This window comes from Oncorhynchus mykiss, chromosome 17 (assembly GCF_013265735.2).
Source record: "Oncorhynchus mykiss isolate Arlee chromosome 17, USDA_OmykA_1.1, whole genome shotgun sequence".
Classification (NCBI taxonomy): domain Eukaryota; kingdom Metazoa; phylum Chordata; class Actinopteri; order Salmoniformes; family Salmonidae; genus Oncorhynchus; species Oncorhynchus mykiss.
The window spans coordinates 3,711,536-3,721,453 of NC_048581.1; positions in this window are offsets into that span (position 1 = coordinate 3,711,536).

Genomic DNA, 9,918 nt, shown 5'->3' on the forward strand with positions numbered 1-9,918 from the left:
AGAGAGGCCTGTAATTTTCATCATAGATACACTTCAACTATGACAGACAAAATGAGAAGAAAAGAAGTTCAGAAAATCACATTGTAGGCTTTTTAGACTCAACAAAATGTTAAAAGTCCAGGCATGTATAAATAAAATCCAGTCTTGCTTTATCAAAGGCCTTTTCAAAATCCGCTAGAAAAACCAGGCCTGACTTCTTAGATGTTTCATGGTGTTCTGTTATTTCTAGTAGTTTGTCGTATTTTTATCTCCAATGTATCTTCCCATGTTAAAAACCTGTCTGATCAGGATGAACAATAACCTGGTAAAAACCCTTTTTTAAATTCTGAGTGCTATGCATTTCGCTAGTATTTTTTGCATCACAACATTGATGTGTAAGATGCCTCCATGTTTTTTTTTTTAGATAGACTGTGTCTTTATATTTGCCATGTGGGTCTTGTTTTAATAATAGTGAAATCAGACCTTCCTGCTGAGTACCTGACAGACTACCATTTCTATATTAAAACAAGCTAATAATGGAGCTTTGAGTATATCAAAAAAAAGGCTTGATATACCTCTACCTGTATGCCATCAAGCTCTGGGTTTTTTCCAGACTGAAATGATTTACTAGCCTCAAAAATTATTCCTCTGTAATTTGGCCCTCGCAATGGTCTTTCTGTGCATTTGTTAATTTTCCATTTTATTTTTTGGGGGGAAAGAATTCCTTACAGTAGTCATCATTCAGAGCATGAGACGGAAAGGAACATATCTGCTTAAAATATTTAGCTTCCTCTTTTAAAATATAATTCGGAGAATCATAGATGACTTTGTCTTTAATAAGTTTCTGCCAATTATTTTTTGTTAGGGTTGCTGTGTTGGAGATTCAGGAAGAATTTTGTGCATTTTTCCATATTCGTTTGCTTTATTTTTGTAATAGATTACATTAGATCGTTTTTGAATAAGTTCCTCAAGTTCTTTTTTGTTTTTTTCTCTAACCTATTTTGTATCTCTGTAGTATTGTTTTTATTGCTATCTACCTGAACTATAGATTCATGTATTTCCATGGTTAGTCTTGTCTCTTTAGGCAGAAACAACTTTTTTTAAATTATTATTGATGAATATTGAATTGAATGACCTCTGAAAGCTACATTTACAGGTATCCCAAACAATAAGGGGATTTGCTGCTGAACCTATATTGTACTGGGAAAAAAACAGTTATAAATTATTTAGTCTTATTTAAGAATAAATTGTCCTGCAGTAGACTTTGATAAAATTTCAATATCCCCATCCACATGAAGGCCAATTAGATGATGGTCTGATCACATTCTGTCTCCTAATCAATACTTGTTTAACCTTTGATGCGAGAGAGAAAGAGACAAGAAAGTAGTCAAGACGACTAGCTTAATTATGTCTCCTCCATGTATATCGTAATAGGTCAGGGGTTGTTAGTCCATAATATTTGTGATCTCCGTAAGGGCACGGTGATGAGTGATTAGCTTTACGGTCCATTGAGGTACTTAACACTGTGTTATAGTCTACTAGCATAATAGGATGATCATTTGTTGCCTGTAAATTCAATAAATTGGTATAAATGTTTTCTAATAAGTATGGATCATCCTGATTTGGACCATATAGATTAATACCATATAGATTAATACCATATAGATTAATACCATATAGATGAATACCATATAGATTAATACCATATACATTAATACCATATAGATTAATACCATATAGATTAATACCATATAGATTAAATTAATACCATATAGATTAATACCATATAGATTAATACCATATAGATTAATACCATATAGAGCAATACCATATAGATTAATATCATATAGATTAGATTAATACCATATAGATTAATACCATATAGATTAATACCATATAGATTAGATTAATACCATATAGATTAATACCATATAGATTAATACCATATAGAGCAATACCATATAGATTAATACCATATAGATTAGATTAATACCATATAGATTAATACCATATAGATTAATACCATATAGATTAATACCATATAGATTAATACCATATAGAACAATACCATATAGAGTAATACCATATAGATTAATACTATAGATTAATACCATATAGATTAATACCATATAGATTAATACCGTATAGATTAATACCATATAGAGTAATACCATATAGATTAATACCATATAGAGTAATACCATATAGATTAATACCATATAGATTAATACCATATAGATTAATACCATATAGAGTAATATCATATAGATTAATACCAAATAGATTAATACCATATAGAGCAATACCATATAGATTAATACCATATAGATTAATACCATATAGAGTAATACCATATAGAGTAATACCATATAGATTAATACCATATAGAGTAATACCATATAGATTAATACCATATAGATTAATACCATATAGATTAATACCATATCGAGTAATACCATATAGATTAATACCATATAGATTAATACCATATAGATTAATACCGTATAGATTAATACCATATAGATTAATACCATATAGAGTAATACCATATAGATTAATACCATATAGAGTAATACCATATAGATTAATACCATATAGAGCAATACCATATAGATTAATACCATGTAGATTAGATTAATACCATATAGATTAATACCATATAGATTAATACCATATAGATTAATACCATATAGAGCAATACCATATAGAGTAATACCATATAGATTAATACCATATAGATTAATACCATATAGATTAATACCATATAGATTAATACCGTATAGATTAATACCATATAGATTAATACCATATAGAGTAATACCATATAGATTAATACCATATAGAGTAATACCATATAGATTAATACCATATAGATTAATACCATATAGATTAATACCAAATAGATTAATACCATATAGAGCAATACCATATAGATTAATACCATATAGAGTAATACCATATAGATTAATACCATATAGATTAATACCATATAGATTAATACCATATAGAGTAATACCATATAGATTAATACCATATAGATTAATACCATATAGAGCAATACCATATAGATTAATACCATATAGAGTAATACCATATAGATTAATACCATATAGATTAATACCATATAGATTAATACCAAATAGATTAATACCATATAGATTAATACCATATAGATTAATACCATATATATTAATACCATATAGAGTAATACCATATATATTAATACCATATAGATTAATACCATATAGAGTAATACCATATAGATTAATACCATATAGATTAATACCATATAGAGCAATACCATATAGATTAATACCATATAGAGTAATACCATATAGATTAATACCATATAGATCAATACCATATAGATTAATACCATATAGAGTAAAACCATATAGAGTAATACCATATAGATTAATACCATATAGAGCAATACCATATAGATTAATACCATATAGAGGTTAATACCATATAGATTAATACCATATAGATTAATACCATATAGAGTAATACCATATAGATTAATACCATATAGATCAATACCATATAGATTAATACCATATAGAGTAATACCATATAGAGTAATACCATATAGATTAATACCATATAGAGCAATACCATATAGATTAATACCATATAGAGGTTAATACCATATAGATTAATACCATATAGAGCAATACCATATAGATTAATACCATATAGAGCAATACCATATAGATTAATACCATATAGATTAATACCATATAGATTAATACCATATAGATTAATACCATATAGATTAATACCATATAGATTAATACCATATAGAGTAATACCATATAGATTAATACCATATAGATTAATACCATATAGAGTAATACCATATAGATTAATACCATATAGATTAATACCGTATAGATTAATAACATATAGATGATCTGTTTTTCCATCCACTTTTATATTGAAAAGGAGCCACCTTCCTTGCGAATAATTGTTGACTGTTTACACATTCGGATCGACATTTTTGATAATTAATATCATCACACCTTTTGAGTTCCTTTGTCCATGACAGAACATTATTTCACCAACCCCATTTCCTTTTTCCACGCAACTTCATCTCAGGATGTAGATCGAGTTTCCTGTAAATAGTAAATGTTCTATTCCTTTTCCTTCAGCCGCATAAAGACTGATCTTTTCCTATAATCTCTCAAACCGTTACAATTCTAACCGGCTATACTTATTGTAGCCCTTACTGTAACTAGACACTATTCTCAGTCTAAATGGACCAGAATTAGTGCTTGTAAAGTTACTGCCATCAGAGGTATTCTGAAGGTCAAAAATAGAGATTTCAAATGTCTGATGTTTAGAATTCAAGAAGCACGTTCGAGCAACCATTTGTTTGGTTCTGTTTGCCTGTGAGCCAATGCCACGGATGTTAGAAAATTTTGTCAAGATGTTACGTGTCTAGTAGATCTGAGTAGGTTGATGTGTATGATACTGGATGTGATTTAGTGAGAGTGTGTACGATGTCTGGATTAGAGTAAGACTATAATGTGTGATGTCTGAAATAAAGAATAACCCAGCCAGTTTGCATGGTTGAGTGTCTGTGTGTGTGCGATGCCTGGATTAGAGTAAGACTATAATGTGTGATGTCTGAAATAAAGAATAACCCAGCCAGTTTGCATGGTTGAGTGTCTGTGTGTGTGCGATGTCTGGATTAGAGTAAGACTATAATGTGTGATGTCTGAAATAAAGAATAACCCAGCCAGTTTGCATGGTTGAGTGTCTGTGTGTGTGCGATGTCTGGATTAGAGTAAGACTATAATGTGTGATGTCTGAAATAAAGAATAACCCAGCCAGTTTGCATGGTTGAGTGTCTGTGTTTGTACGATGTCTGGATTAGAGTAAGACTATAATGTGTGATGTCTGAAATAAAGAATAACCCAGCCAGTTTGCATGGTTGAGTGTCTGTGTGTGTAACATGGAGTGTAGCCTTAATATTCAGGATGATGATTGTAATCCGTGTCGTATATAAACATCATTAAACATAATTTTCATAGAAAAACACATCCCAGCATTTCCATGGTAATTGACGTTTCACATAATGATGAAAGAGACCTTGCATTACTATAGAGACGGCTTCACTACAGTACACATGTATCCAGTACATTATGTTATTATTCCCCAACGTTTCTGTTCTGATGTCTTCCTGCTTGTTGTAAACATAGATAAACATGTAGACCAAGACACAAAAGATAGACAAACAAAAATCATATTTAATTACAGAAAAGTTCTCGACAATAGAGAGAGACAGAGTGAGAGAAGAAAAGAGAGGGGAGAGGAGAGAGAGATGCTACTGGGGAATCCTCCACAAGCTACTGGGGAATCATCCACAAGCTACTGGGGAATCCTCAACAAGCTACTGGGGAGTCCACCACAAGCTACTGAGGAATCCTCCACAAGCTACTGGGGAATCATCAACAAGCTACTGGGGAATCATCAACAAGCTACTGGGGAATCATCCACAAGCCACTGGGGAGTCCACCACAAGCTACTGGGGAATCATCCACAAGCCCTGGGGAGTCCACCACAAGCTACTGGGGAATCATCCACAAGCTACTGGGGAATCCTCAACAAGCTACTGGGGAATCCTCCACAAGCTACTGGGGAATCATCAACAAGCTACTGGGGAATCCTCCACAAGCCACTGGGGAATCCCCAACAAGCTACTGGGGAATCATCCACAAGCTACTGGGGAATCCCCAACAAGCTACTGGGGAATCATCCACAAGCTACTGGGGAATCATCCACAAGCTATTGGGGAATCATCCACAAGCTACTGGGGAATCCTCAACAAGCCAAGAGTGGCAAAGGGTGGCTACTTTGAAGAATCTGAAATATAAAATATATTTTGATGTAACACTTGGTTTAACACTTGTTTTGGTTACTACATTATCCCATATGTGTTATTTCATAATGTTGACGTCTTCCCTAATAAAGAAATAAAGAAAAACCCTGGAATGAGTCGGTGTATCCAAACGTTTGACTGGTACTGTATGTTGGGTTGGTAACGTGTGGAAAGACCCACCTCATTGGTTAATATTCCCTGTAGTAGAAACATCTGTTGGGTCTGTAGGATGTGGAAAGACCCACCTCATTGGTTAATATTCCCTGTAGTAGAAACATCTGTTGGGTCGGTAGGATGTGGAAAGACCCACCTCATTGGTTAATATTCCCTGTAGTAGAAACATCTGTTGGGTCTGTAGGATGTGGAAAGACCCACCTCATTGGTTAATATTCCCTGTAGTAGAAACATCTGTTGGGTCGGTAGGATGTGGAAAGACCCACCTCATTGGTTAATATTCCCTGTAGTAGAAACATCTGTTGGGTCTGTAGGATGTGGAAAGACCCACCTCATTGGTTAATATTCACTGTAGTAGAAACATCAGGTTGGTAGAATGTGGAAAGACCCACCTCATTGGTTAATATTCCCTGTAGTAGAAACATCTGTTGGGTTGGTATAATGTGGAAAGAACCACCTCATTGGTTAATATTCCCTGTAGTAGAAACATCTGTTGGGTTGGTATAATGTGGAAAGACCCACCTCATTGGTTAGTTTTCTCTGGGTAATGAGTAATGCATTTTAAAGGCAGTGGTCCATTTTGAACCCACAACTCCCTCCCTGTTTTTCAACTAGTCGCCCAGTACAGCACCGTTAATATTTAATTGAACGTTCTAGTACTTTTCCATACTGAACACAGCTCAGTTCTGTTACACCGTGTAGGAGCAGTTTGGACCTACTCAGTACTGTTACACCGTGTAGGAGCAGTTTGGACCTACTCAGTACTGTTACACCGTGTAGGAGCAGTTTGGACCTACTCAGTACTGTTACACCGTGTAGGAGCAGTTTGGACCTACTCAGTACTGTTACACCGTGTAGGAGCAGTTTGGACCTACTCAGTACTGTTACACCGTGTAGGAGCAGTTTGGACCTACTCAGTACTGTTACACCGTGTAGGAGCAGTTTGGACCTACTCAGTACTGTTACACCATGTAGGAGCAGTTTGGACCTACTCAGTACTGTTACACCGTGTAGGAGCAGTTTGGACCTACTCAGTACTGTTACACCGTGTAGGAGCAGTTTGGACCTACCCAGTACTGTTACACCATGTAGGAGCAGTTTGGACCTACTCAGTTCTGTGACACCGTGTAGGAGCAGTTTGGACCTACTCAGTACTGTTACACCGTGTAGGAGCAGTTTGGACCTACTCAGTACTGTGACACCGTGTAGGAGCAGTTTGGACCTACTCAGTTCTGTTACACCGTGTAGGAGCAGTTTGGACCTACTCAGTACTGTTACACCGTGTAGGAGCAGTTTGGACCTACTCAGTACTGTTACACCGTGTAGGAGCAGTTTGGACCTACCCAGTACTGTTACACCATGTAGGAGCAGTTTGGACCTACTCAGTTCTGTGACACCGTGTAGGAGCAGTTTGGACCTACTCAGTACTGTTACACCGTGTAGGAGCAGTTTGGACCTACTCAGTACTGTGACACCGTGTAGGAGCAGTTTGGACCTACTCAGTACTGTTACACCGTGTAGGAGCAGTTTGGACCTACTCAGTACTGTTACACCGTGTAGGAGCAGTTTGGACCTACTCAGTACTGTTACACCGTGTAGGAGCAGTTTGGACCTACTCAGTACTGTTACACCGTGTAGGAGCAGTTTGGACCTACCCAGTACTGTTACACCATGTAGGAGCAGTTTGGACCTACTCAGTTCTGTGACACCGTGTAGGAGCAGTTTGGACCTACTCAGTACTGTTACACCGTGTAGGAGCAGTTTGGACCTACTCAGTACTGTGACACCGTGTAGGAGCAGTTTGGACCTACTCAGTTCTGTTACACCGTGTAGGAGCAGTTTGGACCTACTCAGTACTGTTACACCATGTAGGAGCAGTTTGGACCTACTCAGTACTGTTACACCGTGTAGGAGCAGTTTGGACCTACTCAGTACTGTTACACCATGTAGGAGCAGTTTGGACCTACTCAGTACTGTTACATCGTGTAGGAGCAGTTTGGACCTACTCAGTACTGTTACACCGTGTAGGAGCAGTTTGGACCTACTCAGTACTGTTACACCGTGTAGGAGCAGTTTGTACCTACTCAGTACTGTTACACCGTGTAGGAGCAGTTTGGACCTACTCAGTACTGTTACACCGTGTAGGAGCAGTTTGGACCTATTCAGTACTGTTACACCGTGTAGGAGAAGTTTGGACCTACTCAGTACTGTTACAGCACGTAGGAGCAGTTTGGACCTACTCAGTACTGTTACACCGTGTAGGAGCAGTTTGGACCTACTCAGTACTGTTACACCGTGTAGGAGCAGTTTGGACCTACTCAGTACTGTTACACCGTGTAGGAGCAGTTTGGACCTACTCAGTACTGTTACACCGTGTAGGAGCAGTTTGGACCTACTCAGTACTGTTACACCGTGTAGGAGCAGTTTGGACCTACTCAGTACTGTTACACCGTGTAGGAGCAGTTTGGACCTACTCAGTACTGTTACACCGTGTAGGAGCAGTTTGGACCTACTCAGTACTGTTACACCGTGTAGGAGCAGTTTGGACCTACTCAGTACTGTTACACCGTGTAGGAGCAGTTTGGACCTACTCAGTACTGTTACACCGTGTAGGAGCAGTTTGGACCTACTCAGTACTGTTACACCATGTAGGAGCAGTTTGGACCTACTCAGTACTGTTACACCGTGTAGGAGCAGTTTGGACCTACTCAGTACTGTTACACCGTGTAGGAGCAGTTTGGACCTACTCAGTATTGTTACACCGTGTAGGAGCAGTTTGGACCTACTCAGTACTGTTACACCGTGTAGGAGCAGTTTGGACCTACTCAGTTCTGTTACACCGTGTAGGAGCAGTTTGGACCTACTCAGTACTGTTACACCGTGTAGGAGAAGTTTGGACCTATTCAGTTCTGTTACACCGTGTAGGAGCAGTTTGGACCTACTCAGTACTGTTACACCGTGTAGGAGAAGTTTGGACCTACTCAGTACTGTTACACCGTGTAGGAGCAGTTTGGACCTACTCAGTACTGTTACACCGTGTAGGAGCAGTTTGGACCTACTCAGTTCTGTTACACCGTGTAGGAGCAGTTTGGACCTACTCAGTACTGTTACACCGTGTAGGAGCAGTTTGGACCTACTCAGTACTGTTACACCGTGTAGGAGCAGTTTGGACCTACTCAGTACTGTTACACCATGTAGGAGCAGTTTGGACCTACTCAGTACTGTTACACCATGTAGGAGCAGTTTGGACCTACTCAGTACTGTTACACCATGTAGGAGCAGTTTGGACCTACTCAGTACTGTTACACCGTGTAGGAGCAGTTTGGACCTACTCAGTACTGTTAGACCGTGTAGGAGCAGTTTGGACCTACTCAGTACTGTTACACCGTGTAGGAGCAGTTTGGACCTACTCAGTACTGTTACACCGTGTAGGAGCAGTTTGGACCTACTCAGTACTGTTACACCGTGTAGGAGCAGTTTGGACCTACTCAGTACTGTTACACCATGTAGGAGCAGTTTGGACCTACTCAGTACTGTTACACCGTGTAGGAGCAGTTTGGACCTACTCAGTACTGTTACACCGTGTAGGAGCAGTTTGGACCTACTCAGTACTGTTACACCGTGCAGGATCTAGCTAACCTATCTGTTTGTTTGATTTTCTAAATGTGCAGGAGTAAATTGTTAAAGATATTCGCTAATCGAAACACATGCTTTTCTATATACGTCTCAATATAATAATATTATATAAATAAATAAAAAATATAATTAAGTGTCTCAAAATAAAATAAAAATGTCCCTTGACTGTTACCCTCCCAGCCACCAGGTGGCGATGTGCCTGTTTCAGGGCAATGCTGCCGGTGTGACGTATAATCTAATGG